The 21660-nt window shown below is 43.1% G+C and overlaps 1 long non-coding RNA gene across 2 annotated transcripts; it reads left to right on the top strand.

Moving 5' to 3' along the window:
• The first annotated feature begins 13827 nt into the window (after window positions 1-13827).
• LOC147250023 (uncharacterized) lies at window positions 13828-18253 on the top strand. Of its 2 annotated transcripts, none has more exons than XR_015119283.1 (3): window positions 13828-13845; window positions 16130-16236; window positions 17302-18253. It is a non-coding gene; the product is annotated as an uncharacterized LOC147250023 (long non-coding RNA). The 2 variants fall into 2 exon arrangements; XR_015119284.1 differs by lacking the exon at window positions 13828-13845 and adding an exon at window positions 15895-16031.
• The last annotated feature ends 3407 nt before the right edge of the window (window positions 18254-21660 follow it).

Raw genomic sequence — 21660 nt, 5'->3', positions numbered from 1 at the left:
AGCACATGGGTAGCACAGCTAATCACCATAGCCAGGCCTGACACACTGACACAAATTCATGGGCACCATGCACCCACCTACTCTCTCTCTCTCTCTCTCTCTCACACACACACACACACACACACACACACACACACACACTGTCCACAATGCAGCTGATATCAATTTAAGCATAGGAGGGCAGGCTTTTCCTTATGTTTGCTTTTCTCTTGATTTGTCACCCATCGTTGTGTGAGGTAATTTGTGTGTTTGTGGATCTGATCCTCTCCTTTATATTTCAGCATGTGACTGTTTAGTACAATATAAAGAAACCAGAAAATGTACAAAATTATGTAAATTGTTAGAAACAAATAAAAAAGTCCTCCCTTGGACTCACCACTCATCGGGGGAACCGGAGGGGTCCGGTGCAATGTGGTTTGGGTGGCAGTTTCAGGCGGGTGCCTCGGCTGTCTGAACCACAGACATGGAAGCTGGCTTTTGGGACATGGAACGTTACCTCTCTGTTGGGGAAGGAGCCAGAGCTGGTGGAAGAGGTTGAGCGTTACCGGCTAGATATAGTCGGCCTCACCTCGACACATAGCTCTGGGTCCGGAACCTGAGTCCTTGAGAGGGGTTGGACTTTCTCTTTTGCTGGAGTTGCTCCGGGTGAGAGGCGGAGGGCTGGGGTGGGCTTTTTGGTTGCCCCTCGACTCTCTGCCTGTACGTTGGGGTTTACCCCCGTGGACGAAAGGGTTGCTTCCCTGCGCCTTCGGGTCGGGGAACGGGTCCTGACTGTGGTCTGCGCATATGCGCCGAACACTAGTTCAGAGTACCCACCCTTTTTGGAGTCCTTGGGAAGGGTACTGGATGGTGCCCCGGCTGGGGACTCCATTGTCCTACTGGGAGACTTCAACGCTCATGTGGGCAACGACAGCATGACCTGGAGAGGTGTGATTGGGAGGAACGGCAGGCCCGACCTGCACCCGAGTGGTGTTCAGTTATTGGACTTCTGTGCAAGTCGCAGTTTGGCCATAACGAACACCATGTTCAAGCATAAGGATGCCCACCGGTGCACATGGCACCAGGACACCCTAGGTCGCAGGTCTATGATAGATTTTATAGTCGTATCATTTGACCTGCGACCGCATGTTCTGGACACTCGGGTGAAGAGACGAGCTGAGCTGTCAACTGATCACCACCTGGTGGTGAGTTGGATCAGATGGCAGGGGAAGATGCCGCGCAGACCTGGCAGGCCCAAACGAGTAGTGAGGGTTTGTTGGGAACGCCTGGCAGAAGAACCAGTCAGAACGATCTTTAACTCCCACCTCCGGCAGAGCTTTGATCACATCACGGGGGTAGTGGGGGACATTGAGTCCGAATGGGCCATGTTCCGCTCTGCCATTGTCGAGGCGGCTGCTGTGAGCTGTGGCCGCAAGGCTGCTGGGGCCGGCCGCGGGGGTAATCCTCGAACCCGCTGGTGGACACCAGAGGTGAGGGGAGCCGTCAGGCTGAAGAAGGAGGCTTACAGGGCATGGCTGGCCTGTGGGTCTCCAGAGACAGCTGACCGGTACCGGCAGGCCAAACGGTGTGCAGCTGTGGCGGTCGCCAAAGCAAAAACTCGGGCGTGGGAAGAGTTCGGTGAGGCCATGGAGAACGACTATCGGTCGGCTCCAAAAAGGTTCTGGCAAACCGTCCGTCGCCTCAGGGGGGGAAGGCGGCAACTTGCCCACACTGTTTACAGTGGGGGTGGGAGGCTGCTGACGTCAACTGGGGAGATAATTGGGCGGTGGAAGGAATACTTTGAGGAACTCCTCAATCCCACCAGCATGTACTCCGTGGAGGAGACAGAGTCTGGGGAGTGCTTGGGGGGGGTCGTCGAATCTCCGGGGCAGAAGTCGCCGAGGCAGTTAAACAACTCCGCGGTGGCAGAGCCCCGGGGGTGGATGAGATCCGCCCTGGGTATCTCAAGGCTCTGGATGTAGTGGGGCTGTCTTGGCTGACACGTCTCTGCAACATTGCGTGGACATCGGGGGAAGTGCCTTTGGAGTGGCAGACCGGGGTGGTGGTCCCCGTCTTTAAGAAAGGGGACCAGAGGGTGTGTTCCAACTATCGGGGGATCACACTTCTCAGCCTCCCTAGTAAGGTCTACGCCAGGGTACTGGAGAGGAGGGTCAGGGCGATAGTCGAACCTCAGATTGAGGAGGAGCAGTGTGGTTTTCGTCCTGGCCGTGGAACCATGGATCAGCTCTTCACCCTCGCTAGGGTGCTGGAGGGGGCATGGGAGTTTGCCCAACCAGTCCACATGTGCTTTGTGGACTTGGAGAAGGCTTACGACCGTGTTCCCAGGAGCATACTGTGGGGGGTACTCCGGGAGTACGGTCATTCTACCGGAGGAGTGAGAGTCTGGTCCGTGTGGCCGGTAGTAAGTCGGACTTGTTCCCAGTGAGGGTTGGACTCCACCAAGGCTGTCCTTTGTCACCGGTTCTGTTCATAACTTTTATGGACAGAATTTCTAGGCGCAGCCGGGTGGTGGAGGGGGTTGAGTTTGGTGGCGGGAGGATGTCGTCTTTGCTGTTTGCGGATGACGTAGTCCTCTTAGCGCCATCGGGCCACGACCTCCAGCTCTTGCTGGGACAGTTTGCAGCCGAATGTGAAGCGGCTGGGATGAGAATCAGCACCTCCAAGTCTGAGGCCATGGTCCTCAGCCGAAAAAGGGTGGTTTGCCCACTCCAGGTCGGGGGGGAGGTCTTACCTCAGGTGGAGGAGTTTAAGTATCTCGGGGTCTTGTTCACGAGTGAGGGTAAGATGGAGCGGGAGATTGACAGGCGGATTGGGGCGGCATCCGCAGTCTTGCGGTTGCTAAACCAGTCTGTTGTGGTGAAGAGGGAGCTTAGCCAAAAGGCGAGGCTCTCGATTTACCGGTCAATCTACGTTCCAACCCTCACCTATGGTCATGAGCTTTGGGTCATGACCAAAAGAACGAGATCGCGAATACAAGCGGCCGAAATGAGTTTCCTCCGCAGGGTGGCTGGGCTCTCCCTTAGAGATAGGGTGAGAAGCTCAGTCATTCGGGAGGGACTCAGAGTAGAACCGCTGCTCCTCCATGTCGAGAGGAGCCACTTGAGGTGGTTCGGGCATCTGGTGAGGATGCCTCCTGGGCGCCTCCCTCTGGAGGTTTTCCAGGCATGTCCAACTGGGAGGAGGCCTCGAGGCTGACCCAGGACACGGTGGAGGGATTATATCTCTCGGCTGGCCTGGGAACGCCTCGGGATCCTCCCGGAAGAGCTGGTTGAAGTGGCTGGGGAGAGGGCAGTCTGGGCTTCCTTGCTGATACTGCTGCCCCCGCGACCCGAACCCACCGGATGAAGCGGAGGACGACGAAGACAAAGACGAAGAAATAAAAAAGATTCAAAATATTGAATTTCCAGAGTAAAATAAACAATACTACTGTTGACTTATTCCCCCTCCAAATATGCTGAGTGGTGCATATATACAGTATATATATGCTCTGTCTATATTCATAATAGTAATTTGTCTCAAAATGTTGGGTCCATGCGTAGACACAGGTGAATAGCATTTAATGTCATTATAATATATTGGTGGACCCAGTGTAATGTGGTTTGAAACGTAATAGACTGGTGCAGGAGTGAATCCTAGGACCAGGAAATAAGTTGTTGAACCTCAGTTCTGTCGTCTTGAAGAAATTAGATTTCTTGAATTGGTTCAAATGAATTTAAGGTATTTTACGGTGTAGAATTTTGAGAAGAAGAAGAAGAAGAAGAAGAAGAAGAAGAAGAAGAAGTAGAGGAAGAAGTTGCACAGGACATATGACATCATCATGCCAAGAGAAACGAAACTCAAAGCAAGCAGCGGTGGCAGTGAAGTAATGCAACTGCAGGTGTAGTCAAATTCAACGTAATGTTGGCTTTTCACTTCTGATGATCGTATCTATGCTTTTAAAATGATCATAGTGCAGATCATTTGTGAAGCTCTTACTGAACAAAACATGCACGTTTCATTAACCTGAGCTTGAGTTTATTTTGAGGAATAACTAATAAACCAGATTTAAGAAAATTTATCCACATCCAGTGGGAAGAATGGATGCTGTATAGATATTTATTTTTATTCAAGGGAAAAGACAAACGGCGTATACCCAGCCAAGACACAAAACGAACTATTACAATTTGTCATAAAGAGTCAGAAAACAGAAAGTTTACTTTAGTTTAGTTATTAATTGATGTAAATTACTTTGTGTAATTGACAATTCTTACATAAGTAGACTGTCCTTTTATCCTGTCCTGAGACTTTAAAATGATGTCAATGCCAACAGTTAAGGCAACATATTAAGACATCATGATAAAACACTTTACTCAGAGTAGGCTTCATTATCCTAATTCATATAATTACTTAAATTAAAGTTTTACCTGCTGCAGCCTATTTTCAATCTATAATTCAAACAGCTACAGTTAATTATACACTTAATATGCAAATTCATATTCTTTAAAGCTGAGACCTTGATCAAATTTGACCAAAAGCAGCAAAAATAGTTTTTTTTTTAATTTCATTACCAACACTTAAATTGTTTGGAGCTTCTTCTTTTTTTTTAAAGCATAAAACTGACAAAAAATGTCCAGACTTGTTCCTCAGAGGTCACCATAGGGCAACATCACCACAAGGGTTCGTCTGTTAATTGTAGCTGACACAAAATCTCATCCTGTACTATTTTTAAAATTGCTTTGACCCTCTCTTTGAAACACTGACCTCCTCTAACTTCATTGGGGGACCTGCATGTGATGAAAAAATATAAATACTAAAGTTGTTTATGCAACCTTTTCATCTGTCGTTTCTTTCCCTCCCACTGCCACCGTCGTTTTACACAAATGATGTAACAATGATTTTTTTTGTGATGGCTTACAGTTTAACTGTAAAGCTTACACTGATTTCAACAAACACAAAAGAAATGCACTTTGGAGTGGTTGAACGTCAGTTTTAAGCTTAAGGGAAGAATATATCTCTGTGTATCCTGAATGGGGAAATGACTCAGAAAACTCACATGACAAACCATGTGTGATGTTTCAGGAGAGAAATATTGTGCCCTGGAAAGCCTTCAAAAAGCAATGTCCTTAAGAAGAACAAGCTGTAAACACAACTCTTGAGTCTTAGATGTGGTTCACTACACTTCTTGTGTTTTCTTAAAGTCACATGAAGGATGTTTTGATGCACTTTCCACAAACAGCATAACAGAAGATTGAATAAAGTAATAAAAAAAACAACAGAGACGTAACATTGGACAATTTGAGAAATCCATCCATCCATTTTCTTCCACTTATCCTGATTAAGGGTCATGGGGGGCTGGAGCCTATCCCAGTGGCTTTCAGGTGAGAGGCGGGGTTCACCCTGGACAGGTCGCCAGTCCATCACAGGGACAACACATAGACTACCATTCACACTCACTATATATATATATATAGAGAGAGAGAGAGAGAGAGAGAGAGAGTAGTATTCAATTAGCCTCGTCCCCTCTTGATGTCTTTGGACTGTGGGAGGAAGCCAGAGTACCTGGAGAGAACCCACACAGGAACAGGGAGAACATGGAGACTCCACACAGAAAGATGCCGTCCCTGAGCCGGGACTCGAACCCTGAACCTTCTTGCTGTGAGGCGACAGTGCTAACCACTGCACCCCCGTGCCGCCCAATTTGAGGAATGTCTATTAAAAAAAAAAAAGCTTCTAAGGAAGAACTAGTATACAGAAACAGTTGCTGTGTCCCAAATCACATACTTCCATACTGCATACTTCAAATTTGCAAATTGAGTATCCTAAGAGGCTGCACGGTGGGGCAGTGGTTAGCACTGCCGCCTCACAGCAAGAAGGTTCAGGGTTTGAGCACAGGATCCTTCTGTGTGGAGTCTGCATGTTCTCCCTGTTCCTGTGTGGGTTCTTTCCAGTTACTCCGGCTTCTTCCCACCATCCAAAGACATGAAATTGGGGACGAGGCTGCTTTAAAAGCAGCAAGCAATCCCTCAAGAGTACCAGACTCATCAAAGTTACATCATAACACATGAAGGCGGATCCTATTACTGTCGTAAGTATTAAGGTTTATTAATGATACACAAACAGTAAAAACTATCATGTTTAGAGGAGAAAGCAGACAAAAGTAGAATAAAAATGAGAATATTTGATTGTTATTCTGCCCTCTGCATTCTTTTCAAAAGCTAATGCTTCATATGATGGCTGCCAACTTACTAAAACACCCTACCCACTCAGTCTGGAGGGGATGATGTGAATCAATGGATGAGTTAGTGAGCTTACTTTAGGTTGTGTTTGTGTTCCCACATATGTTGTCGTGTTTGCTCAGGTTGCTGATCATTAGCCAGTTAGGTCTACACATTAACATATCTACCCAGTTGATTATTCTCATTAAATCGCCATCTGTAATTAGGCTTACGCTCTTGCTGTGCCTCACGAACGCAGATATCGTGTACAACTGTTGCGATTATTGCTCATGATGTACAGTCGTCTTGTCCCTGTCAGGAATCAGTCAAGGTTAATGCCAAAATAGTTTTCTGGCTTCTTCCTATGCAGAGCATCCAGTTTAAGGTGGCAAATTTCAGACATAGCAGACTTGTTATAAAAGGTTGTTTTGCTGCTGTCAAGTGAACTTTATTGGCCTACTTCCTCATCAGTTGACCTACTTCCTCATCTTTATTTTGCATAAAGAATTAAAGGAGCTACGCCAGTTGAGGAAAAACTTCCAGAGAGAGGAGAAAATGAGGAGGGGAGTAGGGCTGAAAGCAGGAGTGGGATTATGACCTCAAGGGTATCCGACTGAGGATGAGCTGCTGGCAGAGCCATGTTCAAGCCCCCAATGCACAATAGTGTACCAGCTGTTTGGCAGTTTTCTTCGTCTCCATTTGTTTGTGTGGCAGTGCCAATGAGGGGTTTTTTGTGGAGCTACCAGAACATGAATCACTAATTACACAAGATTTTCTTGTTCTCATGTTTAAATCTCAGTACAACCACAGATTGCAGCCCATTGAGCAATCCATAACATGCTTCTCTATTTGTCTGAATACGCTCTAACACGGGGGTGTGATGTGGCAAAAGTAGGACTCTTAGAGGTTTCCCTTAAAAAGTAAGTGAAAAAGTTTGTGTAGGAAATAACTGGAGGCTCTCTCACCCTTTATCAAAGGGACATTCAAATTCTGTGATACTCATTTTTCCCTGCTCGAAAATTAAATCTGAATACATATAAATAAAGGAAAGGGCATATTTTCATTGTATGACATGAATTAATGTGCATCATATTACTTGGTATATTTTTGCGGGATGGAAACCTTGTGTGTCCAAATTTTTCAGGAATTAGATAATAAAAACATGGCAACTTTATGTAGTGACTTGGAGCGGCCTCATCAGTGTTTAGTTTTAGCTCAGGATCAAGTGTTACCCATGAGTTATTCTTAATAGTGTTCCATTTTTAGATATTTGTAAAAAAAAAAAAAAGACTAAAACTACGACAAGATGAAAATTGTGACAAGCAGCATTGAATGAAGATGCTTTATAACGATAATATCAACATTACCAAGACATATTTATTAAAAAACACAGACGGGCCCTCGGTTTTAGAAACAGAAACAGAGTGGAACAGCAGTGTTTTGTTTTTTGTTTTTGTTTTGTTTTTTTGTTACCAAGGATGTGAGACAAAGTGAATCCACTAAAAGACGTTACCAACAACCGGCTGAACTAAATACCGAGATTTTGTACACCTCGTTGTGAAGACCGTTCAACTTTGCAGCAGTTACTCGAATTAGAGCCACTTCATCAAGACTAACCTTAATGTCGACAAAACAGGCTCTCTGCAGTTGCAGGCTCAATTTAGTATGAAAACAACAACACAAAAAACCCACGAGCGTTTAAGAGAGAAAGGGGATTCACAGAGATTGCTATGCTGTGTTTATTGTGTTGTTGCATCACATGTAGACAAAGCAGCGATTTCAATGCTTTTACATCATACTTAAATCTTTTTACCACAAGGTGGCACTATGAAAACGACAACCAAATACATCTGGAAGATGTCTCCTGACCATTTGGAGTCTGCTACTGCGGTTTTGCCGTTTTTACTATGGCGAGATATCAAAATTTGCCATCTGACATCACAATTTCTTTTCACAGAACCTGAGTGTCTTCACAGTAACACGGCACCAGGTTTTTTTCTTTTTTTTGAAGTGTTTATGACACAAATTTGAGATGCCGTTTCCTCTTAACAGCAGGTGGAACTCTAAATAGTCTGCCCCCAAATTGGCTCATTCTACACCCCTCTTCCAAGTTTTGTTAAAAACACTACATTGTTTTTGTTTTGTTTCAAAGATGGATTAACACAGTTTTCCTTCATATAGTCTCAAATAATTCCTGATTTTATTCTTTATAATCATTTCCCTCTCATTGTTGTGCGTTTCTGACTCTCCCACACAAGTTTCCTATGATTTTGATGCAGTTACTATAAAATATTGATAAAATTTCAATGTTAATTAAAGCTGCAAGCAGCGTTATTAGGGCCCGAGCCCCCGCGTGGCCTGTGGCCGCGTCCTTGACACCGGCCCGAATCCAAAGATGTAATTGTCAAATCTGTAGGCCTTGTAGTTTAGGAGTTAGAAGCCTGAGTCTGGTCAGAGAGTGAGAGCAGAGCTGACAGCTGGCCCTTTAAGAACCCCTCCCCCACTGCTCTGTCTTTGATCTGTGCTGGAGTGGAGAGCAGAGCTGAGAGCTGGCCCTTTAAGAACCCCTCCCCCACTGCTCTGTCTCTGATCTGTGCTAGAGTGGAGAGCAGAGCTGAGAGCTGGCCCTTTAAGAACCCCTCCCCCACTGCTCTGTCTCTGATCTGTGCTAGAGTGAGAGCAGAGCTGAGAGCTGGCCCTTTAAGAACCCCTCCCCCACTGCTCTGTCTCTGATCTGTGCTAGAGTGAGAGCAGAGCTGAGAGCTGGCCCTTTAAGAACCCCTCCCCCACTGCTCTGTCTTTGATCTGTGCTAGAGTGAGAGCAGAGCTGAGAGCTGGCCCTTTAAGAACCCCTCCCCCACTGCTCTGTCTTTGATCTGTGCTAGAGTGAGAGCAGAGTTGAGAGCTGGCCCTTTAAGAACCCCTCCCCACTGCTCTGTCTCTGATCTGTGCTAGAGTGAGAGCAGAGCTGAGAGCTGGCCCTTTAAGAACCCCTCCCCCACTGCTCTGTCTTTGATCTGTGCTAGAGTGAGAGCAGAGCTGAGAGCTGGCCCTTTAAGAACCCCTCCCCCACTGCTCTGTCTCTGATCTGTGCTAGAGTGGAGAGCAGAGCTGAGAGCTGGCCCTTTAAGAACCCCTCCCCCACTTCTCTGTCTTTGATCTGTGCTAGAGTGGAGAGCAGAGCTGAGAGCTGGCCCTTTAAGAACCCCTCCCCCACTGCTCTGTCTTTGATCTGTGCTCTAGTGGAGAGCAGAGCTGAGAGCTGGCCCTTTAAGAACCCCTCCCCCACTGCTCTGTCTTTGATCTGTGCTAGAGTGAGAGCAGAGCTGAGAGCTGGCCCTTTAAGAACCCCTCCCCCACTGCTCTGTCTTTGATCTGTGCTGGAGTGGAGAGCAGAGCTGAGAGCTGGCCCTTTAAGAACCCCTCCCCCACTGCTCTGTCTTTGATCTGTGCTAGAGTGGAGAGAGAGGAGGAGCACCAGAATTGTAGTGTGGAGAAGCTGAATAAGTCGGCACACGTTGGTCAAGAGTGACACATAATACCATATTTTTGTAGGGATTTTTGTCAGGAATCCAGTGGTGTGTTTGTTAAAGCTGTGGGATGTATGGTGTAGACGTGAGAAGCTTTTGTTTGACAGTATGTGCCCTGAGAGTACACGGTCTCCCGTTAGGTTTCCATTGTAAGCGTGAAACGTGTCTCCCCCACTTTGATGGCTTATAAAATCCAAACCCAGTAATTCATATAAAAACCTTAAGCAAATTTTAATCAGCACAGTTGGGAGAGTAATGTGTGAAAGTTTGGAAGCGATACCATTAATGCTCTAGGAGGAGATAATTGTGTTGGGGGAAGTAAAAAAAGTCCTCATTTTGACAGTTTTGTCCAATTAGTGGACATTCTGTTGTAGATAGGTGAGGGGTCAGAGTGTATGAATTGTTCGTCTTGATGAGACGAGTCCAACGGTGTTGGTCCCATGTCTGTGGGACATTCGTGGGAGGAGTTATAGTGCTCCAGATTATAAAAAATTATCTTTTAGTTGTGTGGCTCCCTAGGTGGCGCTATAGACTTTTGTGGTGTTTTTCTTTTTGATTAGTGAATGTTTAGCCAGACCGGACAATTGTGCCGAATTTCATGCATGTACAGGGGGTGAAATTAGATCGTGCGCATTATGCATATTGCTCATTGACAGCAAGAACACTCTAGTTCCAGGTTTTCAAACATAACAGGGTAGACCCATGGGGGACAGAGGGTTGTATTCAGCATTAGATTGCCCTCTGCTGTTCAAGATTGGCATTGCAAAGCAACTGCAATCAGAGCGCTTGTATTATGGCTTGTAGTAAATGCTTCTCTGCACATGTGGTGTTTTTTCTTCCTTCATCTACAAAACATCAAGTTGAACAGGGACTGAAGACATGTTAGAAGTGTCGTGGTATATATTCATGTTCCAGGCATTAAAAAGTGATCTCAGGTACTGTCAGGCATGTGAGCAATGTGCGTCATATTATCATATGATAATGAAGAACAAAATATACTAGAATGCACACACACACACACACACACACACACACACACACACACACACACACACACACTGACAGAGTATACTGTATATGTAATCTAAAGTATCATAATAACAATGAGAGTATTTACCATATTTAGACATCTGCTCAAGTAGCAAACACCAGCCACACAAACTAGGACCTCACACAGGTGACAGGTGGTGCGGCCCAGCGAAAGTCCCACCCCCACTCCCTCATACTAAGGGGTTAGCAATACGTCAATGTCATATTGATACTGTGTTTATAGACAAGATATTGTCTAAGATTTTAAATATTGTGATATAGCTTAAGGTCTTTTCTGATTTTAAAGTTTGCAGCACAGTATAATACTAACATTTCTGAACTTACAATCCTGTTGTTCCTGTGCTAATTGTCCTTTTACCAACTTAGTCATTACATCAAAACTCCGAATCAAAGTTGAGTTATTTAGTCAAAAATATTGTGATATTTGATTTTGGGGGTGTTTTTTTTTCACTCACCCAAAGTTACTGACTTGTTTTTGTATACTATCTTCAGACAACCACGGTCTCAGGATGAGTTGGTTGCTGAGTCTAATCATCTCATGACCTCTGACCAAACATTTTGGTGAAGAAGGCAGAGCCAGAGGAAGTGATCGTCCATTGAAGTCTTACAGTGTAAATATGTACTGCTTTGGCTGGAGCCATGCAGTGAGGTTTGTAGGTAGATTAGTTTATTCACTCTATATCTGTGGTCAATTGGTCTGTTGGAAGAAGTAATATTGTTCCAGGTATTGTTCCTGGTGCAGTGGTCAGCACTGTCGCCTCACAGCAAGAAGGTTCTGGGTTCGAGTCCCGGAGTCCCGGCTCGGGCACAGGATCTTTCTGTGTGGAGTCTCCATTTTCTCCCTGTTCCTGTGTGGGTTCTCTCTGGTACTCCAGCTTCCTCCCACAGTCCAAAAACATCAAGAGGGGACGAGGCTGATTGATACTCTAAATTGACTGTAGGTGTGACTGTGAGTGTGAATGGTTGTCTGTCTCTATGTGTTGGTCCTGAGATGGACTGGCGACCTGTCCAGGGTGAACCCCACCTCTCGCCCATAGCCGCTGGGATAGGCTCCAGCCCCCCCATGACCCTTAATAGGAATAAGTGGAAGACGATGGATGGATGGATGGAGTATACTAAGCATACTATGTCCTCAATCACACAGTGAGCAAGTTTCGAGGGTGTAGTGCTGTCCCATGCGGTGCACTCACCGGAAATGACAACGCAATGTCTTCATCTTCTACGCCGATTTGTGACCGGCTAGCACCGCATCCAGGATCATGTCGTCCTTCTATTGACTGAAGATGCAACGGTATGTAGAGTTTATTTGTGTGATCTATTTAGCAAAACATTTAGGTGACGAATCATTTACTTTTTTCAAACCCGTGTCCACACAGAATTTCAAACTTGTCCACGTTATTTAATGTAAAGATGACTCTATTCAAGTCAGTGTCGACCGATGAAAAGAGTGCGGCGAGTGTCCACAGTCACATACTCAAAATCCTCACCGATTTGAGTACATCATCCGGGTACTTTTGCATACTCAATTTTCGCATACTATCCATACTTTTTTTTTTCATTTTGAGTTGAGTATGCTCAAAATTTTTAAGTATATAGTATGAAAGTATGCTATTTGGGCCACAGCAAGTGTGGGGGTCTTCAGGACATATACTTCTTTGTGCTTTTTTTGATTCACGAACAGGAAAAGTAGCTTTAATAGAAAGAGGAAACAGCAAAACATGAACATGGCACATTCACTTAAAGTCTACTCACGATTCATCATTTTTTTCAACACCTTTCCACAGTACATCTGCAACATACTGACCCCTGAACTGAGTTTCCATGGAGACACCTATTTGTCACACCTAAGTGCACTGCTAGACAATGAGAGGTAATCTTGGCATCACGTAACACTGGCAAACATCTTTGTGTGCAGAAGTAAAGAAAAATAATTGGGACAGCTTATCGGAAAATTTGGAACGAGATTGAGGCAAAAATAGAGGTAGTATTGAAGAGGGTAAACAGAGGGACATGAATGGGACAAAGGCGTTCACTGATGGAACAATATTCTGCTGCACTGCCCCAATAAACTCTGACATCTGCAAGTGCACACGGCCATCTGTGTTTTCTACAGCCACGTCACATGAGCAGAAAAATCCCAGCTTCATTCATTGACAATAATGGAGGACTAAAAAAAAAAAACAGTTTTGGACCAATAATAGGGGAGTGAGAGAGAGGAATAAGGGGCAAAATCTTTCCCTATTAATACTAAATAGCTAATATTTGAATCTCTTATGAGACCCAAACAGTCTGTATGTATCATGTATATTTAACAAAAAATAATCAAACTGCATAAAACATCACACTGCTGGAGACAAAGATGATGAAGATGGCTGTGTTTGGAAGGAAAATGTCCTCATTATCTCAGGACTATTATGACAGTGTTGAGTTTAATTGTGGACATTTAGTTTTGGACATTTTAAGTTTGTGTTATTGACGTTTTAGTTTTGTAGATCATGTGATTTTGATCCTTGTCGCTTCATGGATGGCTTGTTTTCTTCCAGGATATATTTGCATTATTCAAAATGAATTGGCAGCTCCAGGTAGCTCCTCAGTTCAAGTTGCACAGCTAACAACTTGCTGACAGCGGTCAGAATTTTTCTACAGCGCATCTTCAGCTCACCTGTTGCTCTCACCATCCTGTTCCTTGATCTGCCAGAGTTGTGTTTGTCCTGTTTTAGTTGATTTTTAATTTTCCTTTTTTTAATGATGAAAGAGCTAAGGGTTTTCATATCCTGTCCTATATTTGCATCCATAACCTTACGAGTTATTACTAGCATAACAACAATAATCGTCTTTGAGGACAAGTTGACATTTTTGTTGGATGATTACGGTTCAGACGCATCAACAAGGTAAGAGCTCTGTGGAAATTTGTAATGGCTGATAATGGCTGTTCAGCTTTTGTGTCGCTGAATATGGCTTATTTCCAGCAGTGTGTGAAAATGTGCTTTAAAAGCAGCAAGCAATCCCTCAAGAGTACCAGACTCGTCAAAGTTACATCATAACACATGAAGGCGGATCCTATTACTGTCGTAAGTATTAAGGTTTATTAATGATACACAAACAGTAAAAACTATCATGTTTAGAGGAGAAAGCAGACAAAAGTAGAATAAAAATGAGAATATTTGATTGTTATTCTGCCCTCTGCATTCTTTTCAAAAGCTAATGCTTCATATGATGGCTGCCAATTTACTAAAACACCCTACCCACTCAGTCTGGAGGGGATGATGTGAATAAATGGATGAGTTAGTGAGCTTACTTTAGGTTGTGTTTGTGTTCCCACATATGTTGTCGTGTTTGCTCAGGTTGCTGATCATTAGCCAGTTAGGTCTACACATTAACATATCTACCCAGTTGATTATTCTCATTAAATCGCCATCTGTAATTAGGCTTACGCTCTTGCTGTGCCTCACGAACGCAGATATCGTGTACAACTGTTGCGATTATTGCTCATGATGTACAGTCGTCTTGTCCCTGTCAGGAATCAGTCAAGGTTAATGCCAAAATAGTTTTCTGGCTTCTTGCTATGCAGAGCATCCAGTTTAAGGTGGCAAATTTCAGACATAGCAGACTTGTTATAAAAGGTTGTTTTGCTGCTGTCAAGTGAACTTTATTGGCCTACTTCCTCATCAGTTGACCTACTTCCTCATCTTTATTTTGCATAAAGAATTAAAGGAGCTACGCCAGTTGAGGAAAAACTTCCAGAGAGAGGAGAAAATGAGGAGGGGAGTAGGGCTGAAAGCAGGAGTGGGATTATGACCTCAAGGGTATCCGACTGAGGATGAGCTGCTGGCAGAGCCATGTTCAAGCCCCCAATGCACAATAGTGTACCAGCTGTTTGGCAGTTTTCTTCGTCTCCATTTGTTTGTGTGGCAGTGCCAATGAGGGGTTTTTTGTGGAGCTACCAGAACATGAATCACTAATTACACAAGATTTTCTTGTTCTCATGTTTAAATCTCAGTACAACCACAGATTGCAGCCCATTGAGCAATCCATAACATGCTTCTCTATTTGTCTGAATACGCTCTAACACGGGGGTGTGATGTGGCAAAAGTAGGACTCTTAGAGGTTTCCCTTAAAAAGTAAGTGAAAAAGTTTGTGTAGGAAATAACTGGAGGCTCTCTCACCCTTTATCAAAGGGACATTCAAATTCTGTGATACTCATTTTTCCCTGCTCGAAAATTAAATCTGAATACATATAAATAAAGGAAAGGGCATATTTTCATTGTATGACATGAATTAATGTGCATCATATTACTTGGTATATTTTTGCGGGATGGAAACCTTGTGTGTCCAAATTTTTCAGGAATTAGATAATAAAAACATGGCAACTTTATGTAGTGACTTGGAGCGGCCTCATCAGTGTTTAGTTTTAGCTCAGGATCAAGTGTTACCCATGAGTTATTCTTAATAGTGTTCCATTTTTAGATATTTGTAAAAAAAAAAAAAAAAGACTAAAACTACGACAAGATGAAAATTGTGACAAGCAGCATTGAATGAAGATGCTTTATAACGATAATATCAACATTACCAAGACATATTTATTAAAAAACACAGACGGGCCCTCGGTTTTAGAAACAGAAACAGAGTGGAACAGCAGTGTTTTGTTTTTTGTTTTTGTTTTGTTTTTTTGTTACCAAGGATGTGAGACAAAGTGAATCCACTAAAAGACGTTACCAACAACCGGCTGAACTAAATACCGAGATTTTGTACACCTCGTTGTGAAGACCGTTCAACTTTGCAGCAGTTACTCGAATTAGAGCCACTTCATCAAGACTGACCTTAATGTTGACAAAACAGGCTCTCTGCAGTTGCAGGCTCAATTTAGTATGAAAACAACAACACAAAAAACCCACGAGCGTTTAAGAGAGAAAGGGGATTCACAGAGATTGCTATGCTGTGTTTATTGTGTTGTTGCATCACATGTAGACAAAGCAGCGATTTCAATGCTTTTACATCATACTTAAATCTTTTTACCACAAGGTGGCACTATGAAAACGACAACCAAATACATCTGGTAGATGTCTCCTGACCATTTGGAGTCTGCTACTGCGGTTTTGCCATTTTTACTATGGCGAGATATCAAAATTTGCCATCTGACATCACAATTTCTTTTCACAGAACCTGAGTGTCTTCACAGTAACACGGCACCAGGATTTTTTCTTTTTTTGAAGTGTTTATGACACAAATTTGAGATGCCGTTTCCTCTTAACAGCAGGTGGAACTCTAAATAGTCTGCCCCCAAATTGGCTCATTCTACACCCCTCTTCCAAGTTTTGTTAAAAACACTACATTGTTTTTGTTTTGTTTTTTCAGTGTAATACTCCTGACAAACAAAAGCCGAAATCCTCGGCTGAATTAATCAGGAATGGAGATCTTGCTTCTGCTCTCTCTTTGTGGGGCTCTCCGCTCCAACACAAAAGGTAAGTTTCAAAGATTGATTAACACAGTTTTCCTTCATATAGTCTCAAATAATTCCTGATTTTATCCTTTATAATCATTTCCCTCTCATTGTTGTGCGTTTCTGACTCTCCCACACAAGTTTCCTATCATTTTGATGCAGTTACTATAAAATATTGATAAAATTTCAATGTTAAATATGAAAATTGGCTTAATGTTATTCAACCAGATTCAACTGGAAAAAAGGAGTGGGGGACAGAGGGTTGTATTCAGCATTAGATTGCCCTCTGCTGTTCAAGATTGGCATTGCAAAGCAACTGCAATCAGAGCGCTTGTATTATGGCTTGTAGTAAATGCTTCTCTGCACATGTGGTGTTTTTTCTTCCTTCATCTACAAAACATCAAGTTGAACAGGGACTGAAGACATGTTAGAAGTGTCGTGGTATATATTCATGTTCCAGGCATTAAAAAGTGATCTCAGGTACTGTCAGGCATGTGAGCAATGTGCGTCATATTATCATATGATAATGAAGAACAAAATATACTAGAATGCACACACACACACACACACACACACACACACACACACACACACACACACACACTGACAGAGTATACTGTATATGTAATCTAAAGTATCATAATAACAATGAGAGTATTTACCATATTTAGACATCTGCTCAAGTAGCAAACACCAGCCACACAAACTAGGACCTCACACAGGTGACAGGTGGTGCGGCCCAGCGAAAGTCCCACCCCCACTCCCTCATACTAAGGGGTTAGCAATACGTCAATGTCATATTGATACTGTGTTTATAGACAAGATATTGTCTAAGATTTTAAATATTGTGATATAGCTTAAGGTCTTTTCTGATTTTAAAGTTTGCAGCACAGTATAATACTAACATTTCTGAACTTACAATCCTGTTGTTCCTGTGCTAATTATCCTTTCACCAACTTAGTCATTACATCAAAACTCCGAATCAAAGTTGAGTTATTTAGTCAAAAATATTGTGATATTTGATTTTGGGGGTGTTTTTTTTTCACTCACCCAAAGTTACTGACTTGTTTTTGTATACTATCCTCAGACAACCACGGTCTCAGGATGAGTTGGTTGCTGAGTCTAATCATCTCATGACCTCTGACCAAACATTTTGGTGAAGAAGGCAGAGCCAGAGGAAGTGATCGTCCATTGAAGTCTTACAGTGTAAATATGTACTGCTTTGGCTGGAGCCATGCAGTGAGGTTTGTAGGTAGATTAGTTTATTCACTCTATATCTGTGGTCAATTGGTCTGTTGGAAGAAGTAATATTGTTCCAGGTATTGTTCCTGGTGCAGTGGTCAGCACTGTCGCCTCACAGCAAGAAGGTTCTGGGTTCGAGTCCCGGAGTCCCGGCTCGGGCACAGGATCTTTCTGTGTGGAGTCTCCATGTTCTCCCTGTTCCTGTGTGGGTTCTCTCTGGTACTCCAGCTTCCTCCCACAGTCCAAAGACATCAAGAGAGGACGAGGCTGATTGATACTCTAAATTGACCGTAGGTGTGACTGTGAGTGTGAATGGTTGTCTGTCTCTATGTGTTGGTCCTGAGATGGACTGGTGACCCGTCCAGGGTGAACCCCGCCTCTCGGCTGTTGACGCTGGGATAGGCTCCAGCCCCCCCACCGCGACCCTGAATAGGAATAAGCGGAAGAAGATGGATGGATGGATGGAAGTTAAACTAAGAGAGTTAAAAACAACAAGGCAACACATACAAATCATATACAAATAATCTAAGAAATCCTCTCAAAATTAGATCTTAACATAAATGAACAAGATCATCTAAACACTTGACCATGTTGTCTGTGTAACAGTGAAGATAGTGTAGATGACAGTGATTGAAAAGGATTTTAATCTCCAATGCCTCTCTTGACTATGTGAGGCATTAATTGCAAGAGACTAGACAGGATTTCCATTCACACTTTACCATTGACACTGATCAATCTGGTAACCGACCATGTCATTGACCAATGTCATTTTGCAGAAAAGAATATGACAAGAGCAGCGCTGCATAGGATGACTTAGAAAATAAATCTGCTTCTCTTAGGCTGTTGACCGTGTTCATATTTTGAGTTAGGACATATGTTCTTGTCCTTGTTATTGCTCCATTGTCAGAAATTGTTAACACTGATGTGCTCAGTTTGTAGCATCTGCTGAATGCTTGTATGCCTTCATTCCAAGGCTCATAAGATGCATCTGAGGATGCTTTATCATCAGCTGATCCAACGCTTCACTCATTCTCCTCATTAGTGTAAATGAGTTATTCAGGACAAATTCTGAGAAATGTATGAAAGAAATTGATAGAGAATTTTTAATCTATATATATATATATATATATATATATATATATATATATATATATATATATATATATATACAGAGAGAGAGAGAGAGAGAGAGAGAGAGAGTGTGTATGCTGCATTACTTTTCATTTTTTCATTTTAGTACAGTGTACAACAAGTATATAGAAAACCAGCCAGAACATGTTAGTGTTTTGAGTGTAAATATAGAGATGGTGAGATGGATGAAAGGCTGGTTTTACATGAAGCTCAGCAATGGAGTAGAGAGTCAAATCAAGGAGAGTACCCACTGGCACTGTTTCAGCCTCTTCATTAATCTGATACATAACGTGTGTGTGTGTGAGTGTGTGTGTGTGTGTGTGTGTGTGTGTGTGTGTGTGTGTGTGTGTGTGTGTGTCTGTGTGTGTGTGCACGTGTGGGTGGGGGACTTGTGGGTGGTGATGTGCATGCAGGAAGGAAGGGCAGGGTAACAAATAAATCAGTAGATAGACAGACAGATAGACAGATAGGTACAATCATACACTCATACTCCTCATGCACTCATGTTAAATCTGCAGAGGAGGGTGAATGAGGATGCTCCTGAGGAATTGAACACAGTCCCCCTCCTCCTCCTCTCCTATCTCTGGAATACTGCAGCACCAGAGGGCTTCAGCCCCATAAAACATCAGCGAATGAGAACGCCTGACAGGTCCTCACCGTCCTCCAACACTCAACAGATGTGAAATGGCCTGATAGGCTCCCCAGAGAGATGAAGAGCTGGATGCTGAAGAGGAGGGCAGAGGTAGAGGAGAGGAGCAAGGGGAGGGAGAGAAGAAAAAGTGTGACATAAATGTAATATCCTTCAACAGATTAACACTCTTTTATGATTGTCAAAGATTGTGTTGCCTCATTGTGTATGCAGAGGTCTCACTCGACGTTTTAGGCTTCATCTGCAACGGTGATTATGTGTAATGATAAAATAGCACCCTCTACCGGACCATGACAGTAATACATCAGTAGCTCATTTCAGTTTTGAGCCTCAATAATGCTTCATACAATGTTGGTTGCTGTATTACCCTGTAGCTCTAAAACAAAAAAACTTAACATAAAATTATACATTTATATATATATATATATATATATATATATATATATATATATATATATATATATATATATATATATAAACTTGTATAAAGCTTAGAACTACCTGCATCTCCTAGATTTGTGATTTGAATGTGAAAGCGATGCAATGAGCTATTCATCCAGTTTATCTGAAAATGTTTGAATTACTACGCTGGGGTTGTTCCAGCCTTAAAAGAATAGCATCAAATGAGAGAGTCAAACACAGTGTAGTCAATGATCACAACTATGATGTTCGTGTCTGAGTGGTTTATTAGAATAAGAAAGTTGACATAGAGCAAAGTCTCCATGCGGAGTGACAGGCAGAGCTCAGGACAATGTGGTGAACAACTGTTGGGAGAGTGTGTATGTGTGTGTGTGTGTGTGTGTGTGTGTGTTTGTGTGTATTGTGTATTGTGTACTGTGCACTTGTCAGATGGTGCATGCACATGTTGCTTTTGCGTGACGACAGACAGATTTCTTTGCGGACACAAGCGCACACACTTGCATGTACTGTACAAATTCACACGTCGCTACTTCTGTACACACACAGAGGCTGTGTCGTCATGCAGCTACTGCACTTTAATTACATGTAAGAATCAAGGTTATGTACACGTAGTAGGGACATGTGTTGTCATCTGATGACAGCCTGCGCCAAGGACCCCCGGGGGAACGAGGGTGGGGGCTGTGTGTACCAGCTTCTGGTGAGAGCCACAGGGCAGCAGGGTCCTTCACAGTAGCAGGAGACTCCACTCTGCAAAGTTGAATCTCCTTTTGAATCTCAGTCTGTATGAGTTCATTCATTCATTCATCATCTTCCTCATCTTCCTCCTCTGCTCCATTTCCTTTTAGATTCAGCATCCACACATGACACAACACATCAGTGCTGATCACAGTGCTGCTTCATTGTCAGTACCATTATAATCATGATAGTCAGCAGGTTCGTCTTCATTGTCATCATCACACCAGAGAAATGAAATCATATATAATAATATTCCATATAATTTCAAACCAATTATCTACCACAGAAACAAACGATAGAAAAACAAACATGACAAAAATGATCAGTGCTGACTAATTACATCTACAACTTTACAAAAATGCAAATGCTGATTTTGTTTCCGCCTTGTTTTTGTGCTTTTTCCTCTCGTGTGTAGGCTCGGGATGGAGCGCAGGTTACTCCCTCCAAGTGTGACGGTGGGTTAGTACAAGCCGGCTTCCATGTCTGGACTCTTTCTAGGGCATAGAGCACATACAGTGGAGCGCTGTAGGGCAAAGATGGCAGTTATTGGCTGGGGTGGGCTTGGTTGGGGGCATTGCATCACTGGGCCACACGGCACAAACAACCCCAACACACAAAGGCATGGTCTCTCCAGCAAGCACAGACAGACACAACCTGATAAGTAGGAGAACAGACAGACAGACGGTCACAATAGCTGTGTGTGTCTATACGTGTGGGGTGGAGATAAAGAGGAGGGCTGGTGATAGATTAAAAAAAATCCAAGCTAAATAATTTCAAAGCACAATACAATGCAAGGAAAGCAATTTGCTGCATGAAAGACTTTGAAAAGTTGGAAAAATTGTAACACATTAAGGATTCGGTGTGAAATAAAGCAGCATTTGTGTGAATTATTCTGTTTCTGTTATTGCCTGATTAAATCAACTTGCAAAAACGTTAATAATGACAAATACACAGGACAAAAGCAAACTCTGAGATATAGCATGTGTACATGCAGAGAGATGTGCCTTCTAACAATAAAAGGGGCTTTACAAAAGACAGAGAGCAGCTGGTGAAAGAGGAGGAATGAAATGAGATTTTTAAAAAAAAGAAAGAGGCCAATGGCTTTAATAAACAGACTTTCATGAGGCTTCACCTGAATTCCTGAGCTGCCCTGTAATGGTACAGTACAGTAATGCAATTATGCAGTCAGTAGGATAACATCATGAGCAGTACCTTAGAACCAGTCAGTGTAGAGGGCCTGCTCTATTTCTGATCTTAATTCAATTGCAT

This window comes from Aulostomus chinensis, chromosome 14 (genome assembly GCF_037954235.1).
Source record: "Aulostomus chinensis isolate RoL2024-O1b breed Wild chromosome 14, RoL_Achi_v1.0, whole genome shotgun sequence".
Classification (NCBI taxonomy): domain Eukaryota; kingdom Metazoa; phylum Chordata; class Actinopteri; order Syngnathiformes; family Aulostomidae; genus Aulostomus; species Aulostomus chinensis.
This window is presented reverse-complemented; position numbering and strand designations above follow the sequence as displayed.